The following is a 25114-nucleotide window of genomic DNA, read 5'->3' as shown; positions in this document are numbered from 1 at the left end:
GACCCCATACATCCTTGTGAATGACCTCAAGTGGAACAAAAGATTTGGAAGCCATTACAGGAAAAGGTAACTTGGTGAACTTGCCTTGGAGATAAGCAGTACAAGTTTGAGATGGGGAATTACAAGAGGAAGTAATAGCTGACTTACTAAGAGCTACTTGTAGAACAGAATTGGTGGGATGACCCAATCGACAATGCCAAAGAGAATCATTTATTTTCTGTCCAAGAAAAGCTGCAGGATTAGTCTTTGGTGGTTTGAGCAGTGGAAGAGGATAGACAGCTTGGTTACTCAGTCCTTGATAGAGAACCTTGTTGGTGACCTTGTCCTGGATACACACAGAAAACTCATCAACAATACACCTACAATTGTTGTCTTTGCATAATTGATACATAGACAGTAAGTGCTGTGACAATTGTGGAACATGTAACACAGAATTTAACTCGAGTGTATGAGAAGGAGTGGATAAGCAAGCTTGACCAATATGAGAAATTTGTAAACCTTCACCATTAGCACCAGTCACAGTTTCCGATGAAGCATATGGAGTAGCAGCTTGCAGATTTGACAAATCAGATGTCATATGATTAGTTGCTCCCGAATCCAGCAACCAATACTCATGTGTGGGGGCGGATGGTGAGAAATTAGTGCGTGCAGTAAAAGCAGCCTGATAATTATTGGGAGGAGACATCATTCCATTAGGATACTGTGATGAAGACATCATAGTAGGATGCTGCACGGGAGATGAAAATGAAGGTGAAGAGTGAGGATGGGGCTGCAACTGTGAAGAATTCTGAGAATATGAATGCTGCGGAAACATCATAGGAGATGAGGAGAAAGTAGACATAGGCAGAGATCCAGTATTGTTCCTGTCAAAGCAAGTGGCAGCTGTGTGCCCTTTTCTGTGGCAGATTTGGCAGCCATTCTGAAAGCAGTTCAAAGCTACATGGCCCTTTTTATCACATATTTGACAAATCAGCAGTGGTTGAAAAGATTATCCCGAAGCCATTTGAGATCCAGAATTCTGAAACTGAGACTGTGACGGAAGAGAGGGTTGAGCAAAGTGTTGATGTCCAGAAGGTTGTTGAAAACCAGTGTTAAACATTTTCCCTTTACCCTTGTTTCGATAGTTAGTCCCCCTAAAATTGTTGTAAGTTCCAGAACCAGTCTGAGAAACAAAAGCAACCCGACCATTGGGAAATGGCAATTGTTGAAACTGAGCCATTGGTGAAAATGAAGAACCACCAGTATATGGACCAGTATGAGAACCCAGATCAAAGTTTCCAGTATATGGACGAGAATTGGAAGATCCACCAGTTTCATAAGTTGTGTTGGAAGCATTAGCAAACATAGCTGCCATTAAATGTGGTTGTTTAAGACCTTCTTCCAAAGTAGACTCATCTGCCTTCAATTGAGACCGAAGTTCCTTCAAGGAGACCAAACTTTCTCTGCCCCGAATCACAAACTTAATGGTATTGTAGTCTGTAGGTAATCCTCTTAAAGCCACAATCACAATATCTTCATCAGAAATCACAACACCAGCAATAGCTAACTGATCCCTACATTCTTTAATCCTCTGCAAGTAAGCATCAATCGATTCTGACCCCTTCTTAATGTTCTGCAGATCAATCTTCAGTTGAACAATACTAGTGCGAGACATATGAGCAAATCTTTCTTTCAAATGATTCCACATATCACTGGAGCTTCGACATCCAATAACACAAGATAAAGCAGCAGTAGATAGTGTGGCAGTTATCAAGGTCATAAGAGCTTTATCATGAATTTGCCAAACTTGATAGGCATCAGTCAGTGGAGAATTATGTACAATCGACTCATCATCAGACTCCAACTCAGTATATTTCTGAGGACAAGGAATGGTGCCATCAAGAAATCCCATAATTCCATTCCCTTCTAGTAACAAAGAAATCTGGAAATTCCAAGTAACATAATTGGAATCATCCAATTTCACAGTCACCGTGTTTCCAACACTAGGTATAAGCGACAAAATTGGAGATTGAGTGAGGGCTAATTGTGCAGCCGTAACCATAATGCAAGAACAAGAATCAATAGATCAAGAAATCAACAGAGAAACACCTCAAGAATCACTCAGCAAGAAGTACCACAAAGCAATAATTGTGATAGACAAAATCTTGCAAATATCAATACGGAGAAATCGAAAGAAAACACCTCAAGATGATCACGACGGCAGCTGCAAAGATCAACGAACAAATCAACCGTTGATGACTACAGAACAAACAACCAATAAGAAGAAACTCCACCGACTTAGAGCACCAGACTACACGAATCACGGCACGGCAGTAGCTGCACAGAACGACGAACAGATCAACAGTCTCCAATGACAGAACGAACAACCGACAAGAAGAAATGCCACCGACTTAGGGTTTGAGAAATCAACACTTCTCTGAAATTGCGAACAACCAGCAAGGATCCGATGTCGGTCACCGGAACAACCACGACCACGACGACTACGACTACAACGACGACGACGACGACGACGACGAGCGGAAGCACAGGAATCGTTAATCACAGGTGTTAACCATGGCAGGCGAAGATACCATGATAACGCTGATAACAAACTATGAAGAAGAACTTATGAAGAACTCAAGAAAGCTTTCGACGAGAGAGAATGTAGAGAGAGAAACTGTATTATCATTATATCCAACTATTACATCATACATCCTTATAAATACAATGACACATAACTGACTTCTAGAGTTCCCAATACAATTGTGACACCTGGCAATGTAAAACAATACTAATCTTTTATCCTAACATGTATGACGTGGAAGTTAGTGCAAACACGACTAAGGTTCCAGATGATAAACATTTTATGAACAAAGAAAAGACTGAAGAAAATGGGCGTGTCAAAGGGTTGCTGGGTTATGGTAAAGGTCGTGTGGTATTTTATTTAACCATGAATGTTGACAATGCGACTGTGTTTCTTAACAAAGAGGATGGCTCTTCGTTTGCGATGTTTGTGCAAGAAAGTTTCCTGCTGGATCTCAAGGTGATGGGAATATTGTGATTAACGATTATTTCGATGTGTTGGTTGAAATTTACTACTGTGTGTAGTTTCAGACTTGATATTTTGGGTATCAAATAGCTATGTTACTGACTTGAGCTGTTTGTTTGTTAAGGTCCACCCGAGTTCTCTTTCCATTGAAGGCACCCTAGGAAATTTTAGACTCCGTGATATGTCTCTTGGAGCAGATCACTGTTGGGATTGGCTTTGTAATATACGTAATCGAAGTGTTGAATCCCTTATCAAGGTACAAATAACATCAATTATCAGCTATTGCATTGCAGAGATGATTTTCTTTTACTGTGATATTTCTTTCGTTATGAGAATTTAATCTTTTTTATTTGTTTTGCAGTTCAAATTTAGTGCTGAAGATGATGACTATGAAGGATATGTTTACAGTTTGTGTGGCCAACTTTCTGCTGTCCGCATCATTTTCCTCTATAGGTTTGTTCAGGAGGTATGTTTGGCATTGCTCTCAATCATTTGAATACAGCATTCACAAGGATGTGTTAATGTGTGTAACCTAAATGCTTGAAGTTTATATTTTCGGGTTTTATGTATATTTGTTCTTTGTTTTGTAATTAATGATAAACCATCCTTGAATTATCACATATTTTTTTGGACATGCTAATGCAGATAACAGTGTACTTTATGGAACTGGCCACCCCACATACCGAAGAGGCAATCAAACTTGTTGACAAAGTTGGAGGCTTAGAGTGGCTAATTCAGAAATATGAGATTGATGTAAAGAAATATGGACCACTGAGGTTTTAGAATGTTACGGCAAGAAAGGTTCTATGCTGGAATTCTTGACTGATCTGTCAATCATGGTATTCATTTATATATATAATTACAAGCGTGGACCACACAGTCCCATTTACAGAAAGTATATCAACACAATCAAACTAATTGAGTAATTACAAGGGAAGGAAATCAGCCAGATTCTTGTGAGGGCGGACTTTCTTGTGTTTGCCTAATTTCAGGAGATGACTGAGATGATGGCTTCGTCAGAGGCATATGTTTCTCATCACCCCCCCCCAAACGAGATGAAACGTAGTGGAGCTTGAGCTTGGGAACTAAAGAATGAAATCGTTCACGAGTGAGTCCCTTAGTATCGGCAAGTTGATGTGCAGATGGGACGTAGTGAGTGCGAAGGACACCAAAGTTGAGCAGCTCCCTAACAAAGTGATAGTCAATTTCGATGTGTCTAGTCCTTGCGTGAAAGATAGGGTTCGCAGCAATATGAAGAGCAGACATGTTGTCAACAAAAATGCAAGGAGGTACACGCAAGGCGATGCCAAGTTCACGAAATAAGTAGCAGAACCAACGAATTTCAGCTGCCGTAGTAGCAAGGGCACAATATTCAGCCTCCGTGCTAGACCTTGAGACAATAGATTGCTTTTTGGCAGTCCATTGCTTTTTGGCAGTCCATGTAAGAAGATTAGATCCAAGAAAGATGCACGCACCAGTGGTAGAGCGACGATCACCAACACTCCCAGCCCAATCGGAGTCCGAGAAACCATAAAGGTTGAAATGGCGTGCCTTATGAAAAAGAAGACCATGAGAGAGAGTACCTTTAACATAGCGGAGAATACGTTTTGCACTTTGTAGATGTGTCGTGCGTGGAGCATGCATAAATTGACACACTTGGTTGACTGCATAAGCTATGTCGGGTCGAGAAAGTGTAAGATATTGTAAGCCACCAACAATGCTCTGATAAGTAGACGGATTAGTTAAAGGGTCACCGTCTAAGGAAGAGAGTCGAGTAGAGGAACTCAAGGGTGTGGGACTCGGTTTGCATGACTCCATATGGAACTTCTTGAGAAGATCAAGTGCATATTGCGTTTGACAAAGAGAAATCGTAGTGGAGGTACGATTAATCTCTAGTCCAAGGAAGAAACTAAGATCACCCATCCGGCGACTATCGAACTTGGAGCACAACACATCAATAAAGGAAGAGATTTCCGTGGCTATGGAAAATAGAGGATTGGGAACCATGACGAATAAATAATGAGGCATCAGAGTGGCTATGGAAAAATCCCTGGGTGAGTAAAAATGAAGTGAGTCGCTGAAACCAAGCACGAGGGGCTTGTTTAAGGCCATAAAGAGCTTTATGGAGTTTGCACACATATTTGGGACAGCTAGGATCAAAAAACCCGGGTGGTTGCTTCATATAGACTTCCTCCTGTAGTATGCCGTTGAGAAAAGCACTGCGAACGTCCAACTGTTGGAGTGTCCAACCAAATGAGACGGCTAAAGAGAGTATTGTGCGAATAGTTGTAGGTTTGACAACGGGACTAAACGTTTCGTCGTAGTCCAAACCTTCTTGTTGATTGAACCCCTTGGCAACTAACTGTGCTTTATGCCTTTCGATAGAACCATCCGCTTTCCTTTTCACTTTGAAGACCCACTTACACCCAATGACATTCATAGATAGTGAATAGGGCACGAGGGACCAAGTATGATTGTGCATGAGAGCGTCATATTCAACTTGCATAGCATGTTGCCAATGTGTGTGCTTGGCAGCCTAAGAATAACTTGAAGGTTCATGAGAAAGTGGATCATTCAAAATGGCAGCTAAGGCATGAGGCAATGGATGTGGAGAAATGCTATAAATAAGTGAATTGATGCTGCAAAATTTGTTATGACCTGGAGAGTGATCAGGAGAAGCTGGTGGTGCTGTGGATGTTGCTGAAATAGGCGATGATGGTGGTGAAATGGCTGCTGTAACATGGGGAGTTGTTGCCATATTGGGAGTTGTTGCTGTGTCAAGAGAAGTTACCATTTGAGGAGATGTTGCCGTAGTTGGAGGTGCTGCCATATTAGGAGTTGTTGGCATATTAGGTTCTGCCATATGAGGAGTGTGCACCAGACTTGAAAGAGGAGCAATTGGCTCAATGAGGACTGGGGCTGGTGTCGGCAAGGAGAATGGAGCAGCTTCCTTGTTCCTGGATGTAAGCTCAGAAAAAGGGAATGTGAGTTCATCAAAGGTTACATTTCGTGAAATATAAACACGACCTGTGATGGGATCTAAACATCGATAACCCTTGTAATGTAAATCATAACCAATGAACACACATTTTACTGACTTAGGCATAAGTTTGTGCTTGTTATATGCCACCAAGTGTGGGAAACATGCATAACCAAATGCTTTGAGCATCTTATAATCAGGAGGATGCTGAAAAAGTTTCTCATATGGAGATATGTTGGCAAGATTCACGGTTGGCAGCCGATTAATAAGATAGACGGAAGTAGAAAAAGCTTCAACCCAATAACTTGATGGAAGTCGAGATTGAGTCAATAAACACAACCCTTTTTCAACAATGTGGCGATGTTTTCTTTCGACGACGCCATTTTGTTGAGGTGTATAAGGACAAGAGATTTGATGCCCAATCCCATTATCACGAAGAAATTGCATGAATAACCGACTTGTGAATTCACCACCACCATCCATTTGCACCATTTTGATATTTAAATTGGGTCGATTTTCAATTATCCTTTTAAACCCAATAAAGGTGGCAAGCACATCGGATTTTTTGAGTAATGGATACAGCCATACGTAAGGGGTGTGATCGTCCACAATGGAGAGATAAAATCTATATCCAAAGTTTGACAAAACAGGTGCCGGTCCCCAAAGATCCAAGTGCAATAATTCTAAAGGTTTTTGTGTATGAGAAGTGCGATTAGAGAAAGGTAATCTGCAAGATTTTCCCATGGGACAAACATGGCAAGTTTTATTAGAATCAATCTCACCACTAATAGGTAAATGGTGTTTATTCAAAATCATCCGAAATACATGATAAGACGGGTGTCCAAGGCGAGTATGCCAAACGTCCTGAATCGTCTTTTCCCCATAGAAAACTATTTTCTCTGTCACTTTTGGGGCTGCACGGATGTGATAGAGACCATTGAAGCTACTGCCAACTAGAAGAACCTTCCCCGTCTTGTTGTCCTTGACACAAAAACCATAAGCATTCATGATGAAATAACAATCATTATCATGACAAAATCTTCGAATAGATAATAGATTTTTCCGAATGGCTGGAACACATAAGACCTCTTTAAGATGCAATGAACTCGATGGTGTGCATAGCTTTCCATCCCCAATATACATAATAGAAAGGTGAGACCCGTTACCAACAATGATAGAATCAATACCTGCATAAGGTTGCACGTTGGTGAGTGCACGAGGATCAGAAACCATGTGGTGGGTTGCTCCGGAGTCAAAACACCAATCAATTGGGTCTGAGATAGCACCAGAGTGATCAGCCGTGTAGGCATAGTTGCCTCGTTGAGGGCAAACACGAGAATTATGACCATCCTTTCCACATTGTTGGCAAAGGACATCGAACTGAAATGCAGAGGGATTTGACGGTGTCGGGAGCAGCGGTGGACTATTATCCGGTGAAATTGGATTATGTCGTGGGTTTCCATAATACAAGATGCCATTTGCATTATTATTTTGCGCCCATTGATTGCCACCATTATGGTTGTTCCATATTCACGGTGGTCAAAGTTGTCACGCCCATTGTTCCAGTTACGACCACGACCACGTCCACGTCCGCATCCGCGTCCGTGTCCCTTGTAGTTGTTGGTTTGAGGCCTGTTGTGTGGATGATTCTGGGCTACCCGATCTGTGGCAAGTGCAACTCCGTTTAATAATGAAAGTGCTTCCATTCTTTTCTGGAGTTGTTCCTCTTGAAGGAGTAGATCAAAAAATTCATCAAAAGTGAGAGTTTGACGAAGATGAAGGGAAGTGGTGAACTCTTTATACTCATGACCCAGACCATCCAATATATATTCAATTAGTTCGCTGTCTGTCATCGATGTTCCAGCGGATGCAAGAGAGTCAAAAAGTGACCGGGCATGTATAAGATAATCAGACATTTGTTGATCCGGAGTCCTTTTGAGGGTACAAATTTGGTCCCTAAGGGTTCTTACATGAGTCTTAGAGAGAGGAGAGAGCCTCTTTTCGAGAAGAATCCAGGCTTCGAAGGCAGTCGAACATGGAATGAGAAGAGTCTTTATTGAGGGAGATGCTGTGGCCTTGATCCAACTGAGCACTAGCTTGTCTTTCGCGTAGAGAGGATTGAGTGAGCCATCAGATAAGTTCTTGGCAGGTTTATCTTCAAGTTTAACAATAATACCAAGATCATGAAGTTCGAGAACATCCTCTAATTGTGACTTCCAACTAAGAAAATTTGTGTGATCCATTGGTGTGTTGAAGAGATTAGATATATTGAAGGAGGTAGGAAGAGCAGAAGTGAAGCCCGCCATGGTAGATTGAGTCAGACTGTCAGAGGTTCGAGATGCACCAGATGCAGCGGAGGAGAGAGCCGAGTTATCAGGGTTTGCCATTGATGGTTAACGGAAGGAAAGAATAGGATCGACTGTTTGGGTGTTAGCCCTTTTAGGGCTCTGGTACCATAAAGAAATATGGACCACTGAGGTTTTAGAATGTTACGGCAAGAAAGGTTCTATGCTAGAATTCTTGACTGATCTGTCAGTCATGGTATTCATTTATATATATAATTACAAGCGTGGACCACACAGTCCCATTTACAGAAAGTATATCAACACAATCAAACTAATTGAGTAATTACAAGGGAAGGAAATCAGCCAGATTCTTGTGAGGGTGGACTTTCTTGTGTTTGCCTAATTTCAGGAGATGACTGAGATGATGGCTTCGTCAGAGGCATATGTTTCTCATCATGATGGAGCTACAGCATTGAAGCTGGACCTGTCACTTGATACTTCAATAATCTTTGTTCCAAGGAATTCAACAAGCAAAGAGTGCGTGAGAAATTGAGAACTGCATGGGAATTTCCAGTCGAGAGTTTATATAAATTTTTTGAAAATGGTTATCTGGTTCAATTGGGAGCAGCCTCTCCATAAAATGGGGGTAAGGCTAGCCGACATTCACCTCTCCCAGACCCTGCGTAAAGCGGGAGCCTTGTGCACTGGGTACGACGGTTATCTGGTTCAAGTTTCAAATAGTTGGCAGATGAATAGTTCATTAATTGGAGGGGCATGGTTCTGGTGTTACTGAAGACTGATGAATTTTTGGTGATACTGGTGGTGCTGCTCAAGATTGTCGCTTTATGTCTGGATTTTGTATTTTCAAAGTCAAATACATTTGTTATAGCAGTATATAAGATTGACATTTGTCTCCATGTTTTATCTAATTGCAGTTTCATTCAACTTGATCTGGGACAGCTAAAAGTCACAAATGAACTTAGTTGGTATGGTTCCCCTGAGAAAGATCCTTCAGCTGTCCATATTGATGTCCTTCATGGTGAGGTAGGTGATTTTATTTCTTCTTTCTTGGACGTGGTGGTTTTTATTTCTTTTTCTTGGACATGATGACTGAAATTACTGAACTAATTTTTACTCTGACATAAACTTTCAGATTATGGGGATCAACATGTCTGTAGGAATTGACAGTTGTTTGGGAAAATCAATGATACGAGAAGGCAAAGGACTTGATGTTTATGTGAGGAGAAGTTTGAGGGATGTCTTCAAGAAAGTTCCCAACATTTTCTCTTGAAGTGAAGGTAACTTTTGTGTGTGAGATGTAAAATTTTTTATTGAATTTATCCTGATAATGGTGTGGCAGATGATAACACATCTTTAGTAGGCATTACGATATTTATTTTTATTTTTTTTTTTTTTTTTATATTTTTTTTTTTGGGTGGGGGGGAGGGGATTGGTTGGATCTTATGGGGGAGTTCATCCTGTATTGATTGTTAGTTGATACATGTACATGATATTAAGTGCATGGGGTCATAATATTGTTTCAAACGGTGGACAAACGTGGGAATTGCTGAGCATTTTGGACCAATCCTTTACATTTTTAGTACTCAATATATGGTGATCTAACTTACTCATCCTCCTTTGGACCCCTCCATTTGCTCCATTGTTGTTATTGCATGTTTTTAACTTTGTATGATTCCCTATATATATGTTTCTATAGAGTGATGCTTTTATTGAGGGATGCCTCACCTTGTATTTCAATGATCCAAACCATCTAACTTTAGGTATTCTCTAAATTATCATCGTTGCAAAATATCACTCAAATCCGAAACCATTTAGCCACTTAATTAAATGGTTGTCATTTAATGTTTCCTTGAAATAACGTATTCTATTTTCTTGGGTACAATGAGATGTCTTAGTGGTTTCGGATTTGTCTAACCTTTTGCAAGAATGATCGTTGAGCAGGACCTACAAGGTATCCTGCAATAGAAGGGACTCTAATTATACACACACACACACAAATTGTTAACTTTATTTATACTCTCCGAAAAGTGAAACATTTGTGGACAAGAAATCGACGTTAATAGTTTTGTTGGCTCTGATTGTGATCTTGTGTGTTCTGTATTGAAATCTTGACCCTCTTTAACTATTTTTAGCCTTTGCTTCTGCATGTGGCCTATACATGGTTCGGTTATATTGGGTGTGCATGGATAGTTTCGGTGTTTGCTTATTCAGCTTTATTTTATTTTATTGTTCTAAGTATTTTTTTCCCCCCTTTTTATATGGCTCCATAGTTGAATGAATGGGTTTTACTTTTCTAAATTTCAAATCGGTCTTGAATTGATGCCCTTCAGGCTTTTAGTTTATTGGATTTTTCATCTGGTATCATGCAGTGTCATATTTTTCTGGTGATTCCTTCCCTTTGATTGTCTTCTAGCAGGTTGGATTATTGCACAGTGTCATGTCTGACAAAGAATATAAAGTCATTCTGGACTGTGCATACATGAACTTATGCGAAGAGCCAAAGCTTCCTCCCAGTTTCTGTGGTGGTAAATCTGATTCAAAGGATACAATGAGACAGCTGGCTGATAAGGTCAACATGAACAGTCAACTCCTACTATCAAAAACTGTTACCATAGTGGCAGTTGTAATTGATCATGCCCTGTTGGAATTGTATAAAACGGCATTCATGCGGAGTCTCTTTTTGCTCATGCCCTGTTTGGGTACAGCTCATTGTATTTCGTTTACTTCCTTTATTGTTGATCTATTTGGGGAAGATACTCTCCTTGTTCGTTCAAGTAGTTCTGTTTTGTGTAACAGTGTGTATAGATGCTATATTTAATTATTTTTGGTTTCTTGTGATGTCTTCAGGCCAGTTCCTCCTTCACAGGCGGTAATGGCAGTGAGTAATGCTTACGGGCGTGTGCGTAAACCAATTGGTTTTAATCTCATAGGCTTGTTCTCTGCTATTCAAGGATTTGGCAGGGGTGATTCTGATGTTGGTAGTGATTGTTCTCTTTGGATGCCTGTAGCACCACCCGGTTACACAGCATTGGGTTGTATAGCAAATATAGGGAAAGAGCAGCCACCTAATCATATTGTTTATTGCATACGTTCTGATCTTGTTACATCAACAAAATATTCAGAATGCTTATTTTCTTCTGCATCAAATCCTCAATTTGCATCTGGATTTAGCATCTGGCGCATGGAGAATGTTCTTGGATCATTTCATGCCCATTCTTCTACTGAATGCCCTTCTGAAGACAGTTGTTGTAACCTCAATCATCTTCTTCTTTGGAATTGGAATCAGCATCGGTCTAGAACCTGCCTCAAATTTGGCTATTGATAATAACTATGCAAGTCAGCAAACCAGAAACCAGACGGGAAATTCTTCTGGATGGGATATAGTCAGATCAATTTCAAAGGCAATTAATTGTTTTATGGCGACCCCCAACTTTGAGAGAATCTGGTGGGACAAGGGTAGTGACCTCTGCCGACCAGTCTCAGTGTGGAGGCCCATCGCACGTCGTGGCTATGCCATATTGGGTGATTGCATAACCGAAGGGTTAGAAATTTTATCTTTGTGTGTTCTTTATCAGGTTTAGTCAGTTGAATTTTTGTTGTTATTGTAAGTTTTGTTAACCAGCTTGTGTTCTTTATTTTTTTTTTTTCAGCTTAGAACCTCCAGCTGTGGGCATTATTTTTAAGGCTGATGATCCTGAAGTATCTGCGAAACCCGTACAATTTACTAAAGTTGCCCATGTTGTAGGGAAAGGTTTTGATGAAGTATTCTTTTGGTACCCACTTGCTCCACCTGGTTATGCTTCTCTTGGATGCATAGTCTCCAGGATGGATGAAGCCCCATCTGTTGATACAATTTGTTGCCCTAGGATGGATCTTGTTAACCAAGCTAATATTCTTGAGGTGCCAATTTCAAGATCTTCAACTTCAAAGGGATCTCAATGCTGGAGCATTTGGCGAGTCGAAAATCAGGTTGGGTTTCTATCTTTCTTTATTCAGTTTATTTGATTTTGTGTGAGGGAGGTTTTTTGAAGGGATTTGAGACATAAACTAAAGATCTAACCTAAACATAACTGGTGGCCACAGCCTATACAAGAAATTAAGTTACATTCAGCTCAAAACCAGCACCTAATCAGGTTGAATGACACTAAAAGAAGTATCCTAGATATTTCGGTCACCAAAGTTCTTCAAGAAGCTAAATATTGATTCTGGCCCCAATTCCACTTCCCTGCCTTGTGATCGAATGTCCTGTTATTTCTTTCTATCAAAAAAGGAAAAACAAAAAACAAAAAGAAAAACAGAAAGAAGCCAAATCTTGTTAGATGAATATTTAGTTATTTGTAAGTCTAAATCTGTCATGTAAGTATGCAGCTGCCATGCCTGAAGTTTTGTAAAATTATAAGAGAACAGTAATTTTTGCCTCAATATGAAGTTTTTATTTTTATTTTACGATGATGTGTTTATTGTGCCATAACTGAATAAGTTTTTACATAATTTGGAGAGCTCTTCTGTTTCTGCAGGCCTCTACTTTTCTTGCACGGGCTGATCTGAAAAAACCATCAGGCCAATTGGCTTATCCTATTGGTGATTCCATGAAGCCAAAGACTAGGGAAAATATAACTGCAGAGGTGAAGCTGAGATGTAAAGATGGTTTTCATTTTCATACTGATATGGTTATATTTCGATTTTCAGATGACACCACTGTTCGACGCGACAATCACTAATATCAAGCTTGCAACACATGGTCGACTGGAGGCTATGAATGCAGTACTGATTTCCTCAATTGCTGCATCAACCTTCAATACTCAATTAGAATCATGGGAGCCACTTTTGGAGCCTTTTGATGGAATATTCAAGTAATATATTTGCTCTTTCTATTTGATTTTGAGTTCAGTTAAATTTTTGTTTTACTCAGGAAATATTTTTGTTGACTTTTCACAGGTTTGAAACTTATGGTACTAATGTGCACTTGCCATCAAAATTTGGGAAGACGCTGCGAATTGCTGCCACCAGTATCCTTAATTTAAATGTCAGTGCTGCAATCCTTGAAACTTTTATTGGGAGTGTTCTTTCATGGAGAAAACAATTAGAACTTGAACAGAAAGCAATGAAGATAAGTGAGGTAATACGTGGGGTTGATTTGTTGTGCGCCTATGCGTCCTGCATTTCTATTCTTTGTTTTTTTTTTTTTGGGGGGGGGGGGGGGGGGTGGAGTGGGGTGGTGGTTTGCAGGAATCTGGTGGTCTATGTGGACAAGGAGAGGACCAGACTTTCTCTGCATTGGATGAAGATGACTTTCAGACTGTAGTAGTAGAGAATAAACTTGGGTGTGAGATCTATGTGAAAAGAGTTGAGGAAAATTCACAGAGAGTGGACTGGCTACATCATGGTGACTACATTTTTATATGGGTGCCGCCTCCAAGGTTTTCTGATAGGTTCAACGTTGTAGATTATTATGTTGTTATATAGATCCACGAAGCCAAGGTTGTAACTGGTTAAATTTTTTTTTTTCTTATCTTAAACTTTTTAGCATTTTGTTTCCTACGATCAGGAGATAAGGTTGATTCTTTGTTTGCAGGGTTAACCTGGTAACAGCCATAACTTCTTCTTTGCTTTGCGCCTTGTTGTTGATAGTCAACCAACAGATCATCAAAAACTTTTCCCTCAAAGTGCAAGGACAAAATGTGTTAAGCCTGCAGTTTCAAATTTCAATAACTTGAATGAAAGCACAGCGGAATGGAATGAACTTTTCATATTTGAAGTTCCTTGGAAGGTATCTGACATAGTGCTGTTTTTTACTCTTTCCTCCCACACTTTTATTCTTTTAAGTTTCCAAGCTTGAGAGTGCAAGTGTTGCAGGGCCCAGCAAAACTGGAAGTAGAGGTGACAAACCTTGCAGCAAAAGCAGGAAAGGGTACGTTCTACTGGCAACCTTCCCTGAATTATGCATTCTTTCTTGTTTTGAACTTGCATTCACATTTTCTTATTCATGCACTTAGGTGGTTGATTCACATGTTTATCTAGAATTAGTAAACCTTGTATTCAAGAGGGGAATGAAATATTCAGCATATAGAATATCTTTTCCCACAGCTACTACATATACATTTATTAATCAGATGTACGGTGTACCTGACAAATGTATCATGATTCTTTTGAATCATTTCCTGTTTTTCTTTATCTTTTTTGGTTGGATCTTTTGGGCCTTGTCATGCAGAATTATATGATACTGCATATTAATAATTATTTATCCTGCTTTCTTTGCAATTTCTCACTGAATAATAATCATCTAGAGGAAAATTTCTCATGCATTTATTATGGTCTCAATACAATGATACAGGTGAAGTTGTGGGTGCCCTCTCATTTTCTGTTGGGCGAGGTGCAAATATGTTGAGGAAAATAGTTCAGTTAGGGGGTTCCATCAAGGTCAGGATGTTCAGAACATAGTATCACATCCACTAAGAGGCAGGGTGAGCATGTTTCACCTTATTTGTGCATTGATTGGTGTCATTGGTTGTGCACATGTAGTTAGGAATTGACTTCTTTTTCATGCTTCTTTGATGTTGTGCTTTGGTTGTACACATGGACGAATGTGGATGCCTGCTGATTTCAACTTCTTATTTTGAGAGGAAAACAATTCCAAGTTTTCGAAGAGATTTGGAGGCTGAATATGTAACGGATAAAGACATTGGTTTCTCCGTCGGACTTGGCCCAGATGGTGTTTGGCAGAACATTCGGTCATTGCTTCCATTGTCAGTTGTCCCAAAATCGTTACAGAATGGTTTCATGGCTTTGAAATTTGTTATGAAAAATGGCAAGAAGCATGCAATTTTCAGGGGTCTTGCAACAGTTGTAAATGAGACCGCTGTTAAAAAAAAAGGTCGTACCCAATGCACAAGGCTCCCGCTTTACGCAGGGTCTGGGAGAGGTGAATGTCGGCTAGCCTTACCCCCATTTATGGAGAGGCTGCTCCCAAGTCTCGAACCCGAGACCTACCGCTCATGGGCGAAGGCACTTGCCATCGCACCAAGTGCGACCTCTAAATGAGACCGCTGTTAAGTTGAAAATTTCATTATGTCATGCATCTCGAATTCAAGGTCGTGATTCCTCTCTTGGAAGAAGTGAGAGCATAAATCCTGGGAGTTCTTTTATTTTGCCTTGGAGAAGTACGTCTAGTGATTCTGACCAGTGCTGACAAATATGTCCTTCTGTTGATCATCCTCAGCCTCCAAATTCATGGGGTTCTCTCGCGGCAATGGGTATCGGTTATACATATGGAAAGGACCTGACTGTTATAGATCAGGTTTCACTTTCTAGACAATATACTTCAAAGCAGGAAAATAAGATGCCAAATGTTACTTTCAAGTTGAGTCAGCTTGAGAAGAAGGATATACTTTTGTGTTGTACTAGTACCATAAACAAACAATTTTGGCTTAGTGTTGGGGCGGATGCCTCGGCACTTCATACTGAACTGAATGCACCTGTTTATGACTGGAGAATATCTGTCCATTCTCCTAGGAAGTTGGAAAATCGCCTTCCCTCTCCGGCTGAATTCACAATCTGGGAAAGAACACTAGACGGAAAATGCGTTGAACGACAGCATGGTATTATCTCTTCACGTGGGGGTGTACATGCATATTCAGCAGACATTCAGAAACCTTTGTATCTGACGTTGTTTGTCCAGGGTGGTTGTGTCCTGGAGAAGGTACTAGCTCTGTCTAAATATAAGTAACATGCTTGTTATATCTACATACCATTGTGAGTTTAATAACTATGGTTCCAATGACCATGTCTCATCATTCTGGGTGGTTCACCAGAAAAGTAAAAGGTTTGTGCTTCCGAGAAAAGATTTCTTTGATATTTTTTGTTTGGTGTTGTCAAAAGTTGTTATTGTACTGTTGTTCCCAAAAGCTCAACCTGTTAGGATATAGGCAGATTCATATAATATTCAACACTCCTCCCTTGTGGATTTCTGTCTACCAACATAAAGCCCAATACGTAGTTTTCAATGTACATGTGGAGGTTTTAATTGCAAGGATTCCAACTATGAATCTCTTGTTATGCTATGTTAGGTTTTTACCATATGGGCCAAATTTTGTTTTATACTTTTGTTCTTTTTCTACTACTATGTTTTGGTGTACACCCAGCTATCTGGATTAGGCTAAATTGAATATGTTTTGGTGTTCTCATCTCAACTTTGTTTATGTTCCTTATATATATCGTGAACCCCATCAGTTATGCTGGAAATAATTTTTGTATGATGTTTCCTCATATTTTTTGTTCTACACTTGTGTACCATTTATAATGTTCTACTACTAGTGACCCCCAACTAGCTGCTATCTCTAACTCTTTCTTATTGGAAAATTTAAACATTTCTTGTAACTAATATAACAAGTATTTTATTAATTATCACATCCATGATCTCCATTACTATATATTTGCAGGAGACTGCGCGTGAGTATTGAACGTGACATGGGAGGAACCACTGTTGCACCCAAAACAATAAGATTTTTTGTTCCATACTGGATTACTAATTATTCATCTATTTATTTGGCATATCGAGTGGTAGAAGTAGAACCTTCAGACAATGCAGATACGGACTCCCTAATGCTTTCTAGGGCAGTCAAGTCTGCAAAAACAGCCTTGAGAAGTCCCACAAACTCTATGGACAGAAAGCATTCTGCCACAAGGAGAAACATCCAAGTACTTGAAGTTATTGAGGACACTAGTCCTGTTCCTAACATGCTTTCTCCACAAGATTATGCCAGCCGTAGTGGGGCTTCGCTGTTTCCATCTCAAAAAGATGTGTATTTGTCCTCGCGAGTGGGGCTTTCTGTTGCCATTCATCCTTCAGACATTTACAGTCCTGGGATATCTCTTTATGAGCTGGAAAAAAAGGTGATTTCAATAGAGCATCAAATTGTCTTAGGATATCCAGTTTCCTTCTCACGAGTATTGCTTCACACTTGCTGAAATTTGTTCTCTATCATATGATCTTTGAACTTTCTTTTCCAGGAAAGGCTTGATGTAAAAGCATTCAGTTCAGATGGATCCTATTACAAGCTTTCAGCGAGACTGAGCATGACCTCAGACAGAACAAAGGTTGGATTAAATATCTTGTGACTTAAATCTTTAATGTTTCTCCACTGATGAACTGCTAGGAAGAATGTGATGAGGGATTTGCCAAATTAGTCCGTAAAACATTAGCTCTGAAGCCTGTTTACAGAAAATAAGATGACCCGCCTTAAGAAAAATGATGAAAGATTATCTTCACCGGGCCATCTGCATGTTTAGAATGGAGAGAAGGTTCCTTACTCCTTAGTAAAAGCTGTTGTTGTTAGTCCCAATTTTTTGTGCTCGATGGTACTGATAAGATACACCTTGTTTATTAATAGAGTTGGTTACAGTCTCTGCCTGCAACAATGTGATTCTCAGTCTGTGGCATGGATTCATCCCACAGATTCTCCAAAGCCTTTTTGTTGGCAGTCTAGTGCCAAAGTTGAACTGTTGAAGGTCTTTTATAATCATTATTAATCTCTCATGTTCGCTAATTATGCATGAATAGTATACATCATCTGAATCCCATATGGGATTTATTCTTCTTATCAGGTGCGGGTGGATGGTTACAATTGGAGTGCACCATTTAGTGTTTGAAATGAAGGTATCATGCATGTTTGCTTGAAGAAGGATGCCAGAAATTATCTACTTCAATTTCGAATAGCTGTAAGAAGTGGAGCAAAGAAGTCAAGCTATGAAGTCATTTTCCGTCCAAACCCTTCCATGAGTCCTTACAGGTAACAGTTCACTATGTCTTATGAAAGCCTGTGAAATGGAAAGAGAGAATGTAGTTCTCATAAGGTATCATAAGATAAGAAAAATAATTCTTTTTGACTAAAGTGAAATTTGTTGAACTTGTAATGTCTGTTCATATGGAAGTTATCTCAGTACAGTACAATAAATACATACACATGGTTTCTTCTCCTTTACTTGTATGCATGTCTTCTTTTGTTTTTTGGTCCACTGCTGATAGTTTTCTATCAACGGGATTGAAAATCGTTCCATGTTTCTACCCATCCGAATTCGGCAAGTGGATGGTACCAATGATTGATGGAAATTTCTTCTTCCCAATACAGCAGCTTCCTTTTTATGGGAAGATCTTGGCAGAAGACATTTATTAGAGATCCTGGTAGAGGGGGAAGACCCAATAAAATCAGAGAAGTATGATATATCTGATCACCAACCCATTCATGTGTCCTGTTTTCAGGTTCAAACTTAGAATGCGAGGGATACAATTGGATAACCAGTTGCCCCTTACTCCAACACCTGTTCTTTTTAGACCACAGAAAGTTGGAGAAGATACTGGCTATATCTTGAAACTTTCAATCACAATGAAATCAAATGGGTCGCTAGATCTATGTGTCTATCCATATATCGGTCTCCAGGTAAGTATAAGAAAGTTATCATTTCCCAATAGAAGGTTTTCTGATTATTTTTTCTCCAATTTATATTTAATTATATGCAACTGATTATTCAGGGACCTGAAAACTCTGCCTTTTTGATATACATTCATGAGCCAATCATTGGCGCCTTCATGAGATGATTCAGCAGGTCAACCTCAGTCGGTTGTCTGATACTCAAACAACTACTGTTTCTGTTGATCCGATTATTGAAATTGGGTATGGATGGACTTCTAAAATTGTCTTTTCATTGTTTTTCACTACATTTAGTCATAATTCCCTTAAATAATGCTACTTGTACTTGCAGAGTTCTTAGCATTTCAGAGGTTCGATTCAAAGTGTCAATGGCTATGTCACCTAGTAAGCGGCCAAGAGGTGTCCTTGGATTTTGGGCATCTTTGATGACTGCGTTGGGGAACACTGAGAATATGCCAGTAGGTGTTGGTATTCTTCCTCCAGCTGTTTTGTGATTTCATGGTTTTTTATTATTTTCTGGAATTCATCCTAGAAGATTTTGTCTGGCCTAAGTACCTACATATGTTATTTTAGGTGAGGATAAACCAAAAGTTTAACGAGAACGTGTGCATGAGGCAGAGTTACGTGATTGCTTTAGATTGTCATTCGAATTAATATAATTTCACATGATTGCTTAAAATAGAATATAATTAATGGCAAAGGTCTTTTTGGTTAGGCCTGTGCACGATGTTTTATCATACATACAATTTTTTAAGGTTGCAACAGTGTTACGTTCTTATGATACATGTGAGGGATATAAAACAATTATTGGTCTGCATATTTTTGTGGGAAGTTGTTATTGATTTTTTAAATTAACTAGTTCAAGTAAATTTGTTTATATATGGTAATGAAAATAGCAAATGCAATGTACCATACTCTCCTTGGGTTGTACTTTTCCAGCTCTTGCTCATTGCAATTTCGACACTGATGAATCTCAGTATTAATTTATAGCTATATACGCTGGACTATTTGTATTTATTTTTAGGTAAAGTACAAAAAACTACCTCAACTATTGATGTCACGACACTTTCATACCTCATCTTTTTAAAATGACAATGTCATACCTCATCTTACGAATTTGTGTCAATGTCGTACCTCCGTCAGTTTTTCTGTTAATTTTTCTGTTAAGTGCTGACATAGCTAGATAGGGGGCCACTTACTAATCCAACAAGATTAAAATATAATATTTTAATAATTAAAAAATAAAAAATAATTTTTTTTTTATTAAATCTCTCTCTCCTCTCCCTCATCTCTCTCGCCTTTCTCTCTTCTCTGCATCCCCAAAACCCCTTCTCTCTCGCCTTTCTCTCTTCTTTGCATTCCCAAAACCCCTTCCCACCTGACCCTGACCCTGTAACACCCACCCCCTATTTATAAAATATATTGATGTATTTAACCCTTCAACGTTTTCAATATATCTATTGGGTCCTATTTTATCTACCCAATCAGGATCTAAAGCATTGGATTCTTTCTCCCTCAAGCTGCCACGTGGCAGCACCCCAATTATTCCCTCACTTCTCTCTCTGTCCCCCCCCCCCACGTGAACCTCTTCCTTCTTCTTCTTCTTTTCTGTTTTTCCTGTCTGTCCCGTCTCTCTCCCTCTCGGCTCTCTCTCATATCTTTCTTCTCTTCACTCAACCGCAAGCACACACACGCACACCATCTCCCCTGGGCGAGGAAGACCCATCGCCATCATCAATCTCATCCTGCTCTCTCTCCCTCTCGTGTCTGCGAACCCAGAAAACCGGAAAGGATCTCCGGCGAGATTTTTATATTTTCCGGTTAGGTAAGCCTCAAATCCCTCTCTTTTGTCCTAGAATCTTGTGAGAATGGTTCTAATTGGTTTTATTTCGTGATTTTGGGAGGTTTTTAGGACGAAATCACCACGGGTGTAGGCACACCCATCTCCGGTGACCTCGGGAGTGTCGAGGGAGATTCCGGCCATCTTCGGCCGTTCCACGACGAAAGGAAGGTATAAAAACACTCCCCTCGTCTTGCTCTTCGTTTTGATACCTAGATCGGAGTTTAGGGTGGTGTGTGGTGGTCGGCCGGAGCTGTTGAAGATCCGGTGTTTGTTCTCCGGTGAGACCAAGCCTCCCAGGCCAGTTCCAACTCAATCGGGCCTTAGGCCTGTGTGGTGAGCCTAGCCCAACTCACCCAAACCCAATTGTTTTTCTTTTATTTTTATTTAATTAATTGTTTAGGACCTAAAGGCCTTTGGGCCATTATGTTTAGGGCTTGAGGCCCGTGACCAAACCCAAAACCTTTGAAGGTTTTTATTTATTTTCTGTTTTAGAAATAAGGCCTTGGGCCAATTAGAAAGTGGGCTTTCAGCCCTTTTCCTTTTAAACCCTTTAGCTTTAGTTTAAAGCCCAAAACCCTTAAGGCCTTTCAGCCCAACCCAAAACCCTAAGCCCAATCTGACTTTGACCTTTGACCAATTGACTTGACTGTTGACTCGGTCAACTGTCAGAGTTGACTTTGACTTTGGCCAGTCAACGTTGACTTTTTGAATTGACTTTTCGGGGTTTCGTCCAGAACCTCTCCTAAGCTAATTTCGACGTTCTGGATCCGTTTTTGAAGTCCGTTTTCCCAAATTCAATCGTTTGAATAGAGTTTGACTAAAGGTATTCCTTTATGTGAATATGTGCAATTATTAACGGTGATTCCGCTATACCTTTTTGGTACAACTTTGCACCATCGGTGTACGGTGAGTGGACCCCTTCTAAAATGCATGTTTTAATAGTAGAAATGCATACATGAAAAGCATGATTTGATGATTACGTTTTATGAAACCCTTTGAGATAACATGCTTATTAAGGCTAGTTTGAATTATTACTATTTTTCCTATAACCCATGTTCTTATAGAATATCCGATGGATGACGATATGATATTTAGAACATGTTTCGAACACCTCTTTATAGTATAGATGATGGATGACTTTATACTATGAAGTTGTTTTTCAATATATATATGTTCAATGGTTTTGTACTTACCTAGTGGTCATTTCCGCTACGGGACATAGGGATAAATTCCGGTCCTTCCCGGGCGACGGTTTGGTGTTGGCATAGGGCCTAGAGTGTGTTTCCTCTGGCTATTTAGCACAGGGACGGGGAGCCGGCAAGGGGCCTGAAGTGTATTTTCCTCTGACTGTCTGCTCAGAGACGGGGAGCCGGCATGGGGCCTAGGGGTTATCGAACAATTCACTACTGATTATTATATATACAAGTTATGATTTGAGACACTGCACGGCATGCTAGGTTTCGGAAAACCTATGTTTATCATTATATATGTATTTGCATAAAACCTGGGGGTTAGTACGTTGATAACTGTTTTACTATTTATATATCAAATTGGTCCACTCATGTTTGTTTTGCACCTCCTTCAGAACTTACAATCGAGGCGTACAATCCCGGCATCCAGGCACTTCCGCATCGGTATCTTCGAGTCCTCTCGCTGTAGGACCCATTCTTTTATTCATTCAATTTTATATTATTCTTTTAGTGTTCTAGATTAGATGTGTGCTCTGAACACGTTCCTTAAATGCTTATTCCTTATTCTTTTATATTTATAAGTTTTATCTATTTCTTGTTTTCAACATTTGCACTCAATAAATGGCTTTCGTCACCCTCGGGTGTCGGCCAGCACGTGCCTATCCGGGTATTCAGGGAATATTGGGATCGGGGCGTGTCAGACCCCTTCCCACTCGTCCCCCCCAACCTTCATCCACCACCCTCTCTCTCTTTTGCATCTCTCTCTTCTCTCTTTCTCTCTGGACACCCATCTTTCTCTCTCTCCCTCATCTCTCTCGCCTTTCTCTTTTCTGCATCCCCAAAACCGCTTCCCACCCGACCCCTTCCCACCAGTCCCCCCCCCAACCTTCCTCCACCACCCTCTCTCTCTCGCCTCTCTCTATTCTCTCTCTGGACACCCACATGCATCTCTTAAGCCCTTCCCACCCGTCCCCCCCTCAACCTTCCTCCCCCTCACCCTTTCTTCCCCTCGCTCCGTCTTCCCCAAACTCAAAACCAGAACCACCCAACCCAGATCCCACCCCGCTCCAAACTCAAAACTAGAACCACCCAACCCAAATCTCACCCCACTCCCGTCTTCTCTTTCTTCCCCGAAGGGTTTGGACCACACCCAGATTTGACAATTCGTCGACCCAGTGTACATCATCCCATCGTTCAACACTGCTAACGCATTCACGACATCTTCATGCGCCTTGACCGACTCGACGCAGCGGAGATCTGAGTCTTGCCAAATCATCAGGCTCAACGTAGTGGAGATCCAGAGGCATTTCTCGTGGCCCGATGCGGCATAGAAGAGGTTGTGGTTGACGGCGAGGCAGGTGATTGAGAGGGAGGGGCGGCAGGGCGGGAGAGTGGCGAAGCAGATGTGGGAGACGGATAGGTCGAGGGGCTCTAGAGGGGAGAGTTTTTTTAGGGAGAGGTTGCGCAGAGAAGATGGGAGCAGGGGGAAGAAAGGGTGAGAGGGAGGAAGGTTGGGGGGGACGGGTGGGAAGGGTGGGAAGGTTTTGGGGATGCAGGTGGGTGTCCAGAGAGAGAAAGAGAAGAGAGAGGTGAGAGAGAGAGGGGGTGGTGGAGGAAGGTTGGGGGGACAGGTGGGAAGGGGTCGAAGTCTTTTAAATAATAAATTATGTTTGGCCCTATGGCCCTTTGGCCCTCGGTTGGAGACGGTTTTTTGTGAAAGGGCTAAAACGAGCCCTTTGGCCCTCGGTTGGAGACGGAGGCAAATATGGCCCTGTACTGTTCATTAAAATATTAATATCTTGGAGAATCTTGGAGGGTCAGAGGGTTAAAACGAGCCCTCTGGCCAGCCATTGGTTGGAGATGGCCTTACACACTAAGGCAAAACACTAGAAACAGAGACGGGAAAGCATAGAAATGGTACAACAAAAATAATTGCAAAAGGTGACTGCATGAAGGGTAAGTGACTTGAAGTAAAACTTCAGTCTGGACCCCATTTCTAAAAACCAAGCCCCAGAGAAAGATAGGATAGGGTTAACAGTGCAAAAGGAAGCATTGTCGCCTTCGAATTTGAAATCAACAGACGAATATGGCATACACAAGGTTGATGTGGAGTGAATGTAGAGTGTGTAGAGTAATTCGGGGTCCCCGAACCGTAAGCGATTTTTTTTCATTGATTGATTGATTGATTGATTCAAGGTAGCTGTAGCTTGCTTCCAAGTTCAAGTGCTAGCGATAGAATAGGTAGAACACGATGACACGATTGTTCGAGTGGTTATAATCACTTCCTGTATTTGAATGGAGTTGGGAAATATCACCATAAACTCTCGGTACGAGGTATCTTGTACTTGTGGAGATTATGGTGGTGTTTCAGTGATTATCGACCGACTTCGCAAGTCAACTCACCTTTCGTTGGTCCATAGAGATACCTTTTTTACCATTGGGTAAAATTTCTCAATTTTGAATTTATCGGATATTCTGGCATTTTGATCGACATCTACTTTGACCGTGACTCCATATTCACCCTTCTGTACCGAAAGGCATTCCAGTCAACCTTGAGTACATGTATACCCTACTGCACTTTGGCATTCCAGTCAACCTTGAGTACATGTATACCCTACTGCACTTTGTATTAGTTTTGAAGCAGACAAACCGTTTAGATGAACCGCTGACATTGAAGTTTTAGTTGTGACCATTAACTCCTCAATCACCTAACAAATACTCTGCAAGACGAATCTTTACCATTGATGATTGAATATTCCAGAAGCTACTGTTAGAGCGAGATATTATGCATTCAATCCAATTATCTTGTACTCTAGATTTGATGGACTTGTTTTGACTCTTAAATTCTTGAGTGTTCATCTAGCATTTTCGGCGTAATTTTTCGCTGAACCCGAGTGGAAATTCATTATGAATTTGCTCGCTGAGACATTGTGAACCATATGTTCAGGTACATTGGGTGACCGACGCTATTATATCTCACCGTGATACGTGTTTCACTTCCGAGTCTTTGACAGTCTTCTTGAAGGCCATGTATACTAACTTTATGCCAGTACCACATTTTACCCTTAGACTAACGGTTAGTCTGAACGAATTATCTAGACCTTGGTGGACATGTTGCGTTTATTCATTCTACAGTTTTACTATGATTATGAATGACACCTATCCTTATTAGAGTTATGTGTAACCACGGTTACAATTATCAATTTTGGCTATGGCACTGTTTAAGATGTTGTACGGAGACTTTATGCACAATATATGATTGACAGAAGAGTATTGCGAACATGTATTTGAATGATCGAGATTACGATATAATTTTTTTTATAATATTGACGATGTTGCC

At 40.5% G+C, this 25114-nt stretch overlaps 2 long non-coding RNA genes and 1 pseudogene across 2 annotated transcripts; 2 read left to right on the top strand and 1 right to left on the bottom strand.

Moving 5' to 3' along the window:
- Nucleotides 1-245: 245 nt before the first annotated feature.
- LOC139192725 (uncharacterized) lies at nucleotides 246-1376 on the bottom strand. The gene is made up of 2 exons (XR_011577080.1): nucleotides 499-1376; nucleotides 246-325 (listed from the first exon to the last, which is right to left on the bottom strand). It is a non-coding gene; the product is annotated as an uncharacterized lncRNA (long non-coding RNA).
- A 7176-nt stretch (nucleotides 1377-8552) lies between these two features.
- Nucleotides 8553-19558, top strand: LOC103425616 (uncharacterized; annotated as a pseudogene).
- A 1017-nt stretch (nucleotides 19559-20575) lies between these two features.
- On the top strand, nucleotides 20576-22365 carry LOC139192724 (uncharacterized). The gene is made up of 2 exons (XR_011577079.1): nucleotides 20576-21490; nucleotides 22170-22365. It is a non-coding gene; the product is annotated as an uncharacterized lncRNA (long non-coding RNA).
- Nucleotides 22366-25114: the final 2749 nt, after the last annotated feature.

This window comes from Malus domestica, chromosome 16 (genome assembly GCF_042453785.1).
Source record: "Malus domestica chromosome 16, GDT2T_hap1".
Lineage (NCBI taxonomy): Eukaryota > Viridiplantae > Streptophyta > Magnoliopsida > Rosales > Rosaceae > Malus > Malus domestica.
Note: the sequence above shows the minus strand (reverse complement) of the source record. Positions and strands in the feature narration are given on the sequence as shown.